The sequence below is a fragment of the Petaurus breviceps genome, unplaced genomic scaffold (assembly GCF_028583685.1).
Source record: "Petaurus breviceps papuanus isolate PSGF00001 unplaced genomic scaffold, PetGlider_PUasm1.0 76, whole genome shotgun sequence".
In the NCBI taxonomy this organism is placed as follows: Eukaryota; Metazoa; Chordata; class Mammalia; order Diprotodontia; family Petauridae; genus Petaurus; species Petaurus breviceps.
The window spans coordinates 35,140,142-35,142,239 of record NW_027186473.1 but is presented as its reverse complement, the minus strand read 5'-3'; positions in this window follow the sequence as shown (position 1 = coordinate 35,142,239).

The following is a 2,098-nucleotide window of genomic DNA, read 5'->3' as shown; positions in this document are numbered from 1 at the left end:
CTTTCTTTCTTTCTTTCTTTCTTTCTTTCTTTCTTTCTTTCTTTCTTTCTTTCTTTCTTTCTTTCTTTCTTTCTTTCTTTCTTTCTTTCTTTCTTTCTTTCTTTCTTTCTTTCTTTCTTTCTTTCTTTCTTTCTTTTCCTTTCTCACTTCTTTCCTGGATAAGACTTTCTATCATTTCATCAAGAAATCTTATAAGGAAACTTTCTATGATATACCTTAACAAATGTTTTCCAACCTCGAGTGTTAAATCACAGGACCACTGAGAAAGCATGAACAGTTATCATATAATATATATATATATATATATATATATAGAGAGAGAGAGAGAGAGAGAGAGATACACACACACACATGCACACACACACACATATTTAAAAAAAATAGAATTTCAATGAAAGTCGTCCTGGATTTGAGGTAAACTCCCTAGTATGCTATGCTATTGCCCCCTCCCCACACAGACACATTTATATATGTATGCATGCATATTTGTGTTCTATGTGTAAACATAGAGATGCTTTTTCACATGGCCCATGACTAGGTTACCTATGCAGCTTTTAATGTCCTATCTCACACAGATAAGCTCCATCAACAAGACTCATTAGCCTATTTAAAAGTTAATGGTTTCTGAGGTTCTATATTAGAACATAGAGTTCAGAAGGTGAAATGAGCTATTTAACAGTGGGCTACTGGATACTTGTGGTCCTTAAGAAGTAAAGTGTGCATCATTTACTTTATCTATAAGAATAGAAGAGGAGAAACTCTAATTCTCATTTTTTAAAGTGGCATTTTTAAAGGTAAATTGAGGATATTCTTGGAAGCTAACTAAGGTTGACACCTGAAAGTAGATGAATCATGCAGCTGTAATTGTAGTCATATTTTCATGGATGAAATACTTCAGTCAAATTAGGATGTATTTAGGAATGAGAGATGAAGATATTTAGTTAAGGAAGGCTAATTGGTGAAATACCTTTAATTTCCCCCTCTGTTTCCTGGTCATTTTGGGGGAAGGTAATGAATGGTTTAAAAAAGGAAAACCAATATTTCTGAATATCCAATGAATGTTGCAAACCTTTGCAGACAAGGTGACAACAAAATACAGATACTTGAATCTTATTCCTTTCAATTATCCTGTGCACTGAGAGTAATTTTAAGCTTATCAATTTAAACAACTGTAATAGTAATTGAAGTTAAACATCCCCCCTGTATTGGCTTGGTTTTCTGATTGATTGTGTTAAATCCCAGAGCTTGTGAATCCCACTTGTAGGATGGATTTGTTGATGTGAAAAGAGAGTGCTGAACTGGGAGGGGCTGGTGACATAAATTTAGAGAGACACAAGAAAACAGAAAAGCAGGATAACTTTTTGGAAGCAGCATCTTGGAGGCAGAGAGAGATGGAGAGGATTTCAGAGGGCCAGTTTGAATTTCCAAGGACTTTTGAGAGCTGCCACCCAGAGCTGCCAAAGACTGCGGAGACATGGCTGTTATGCTGGTACTTTGTCTGTCTATTTTGATGTTGTTTTGCCAGATTTGTTCACTGTTGAAAGACAGTCTTGTTGTTGCAGAGGTTTTGGAACCTTGCTGTTGGTTCAGAGCTCCTGAAATTGTTCTGCAGACAGAGAGTGAATTCTGTCCACTGGTGAAGGCAAATGCTGTTGTTGCAGAGGTTCTGGAACCTTGCTGTTGGTTGAGAAGCCCCGAAGAAGGATTTTCTTGTTTTATGTTTACAGAAATCCTGGAAAAGGTTTTGCTAATGTTTTCAGGGGTCCTAGGGCTGTTCTGCAGACAGAGAATGAATTAATGAAGACACTGGCAATGTATCTTGTGACCTTGCTAAGCTTTGTCTCCCCAGGAACAAAGATTGCTGAGAACTTGCCTCAGGTCAAGTTGAAGAAAAGACCTCTCTTTGGGTATTAAATGCTGTGCTTAAGCTTGTTGTAATTCTGGGGGTAGATTCAATTGTGATCCAAGGGTGGGGAACTTTTGACCTTTTTGTTCTCTGTGATTGAACAAATGAATGTACTTTACTTTTGTTTAGAAACTAATCTCCATTTGAGAAGAGGGGCTTTGTGGTGGACTAAATGAAGGTATAGCCTAGGGG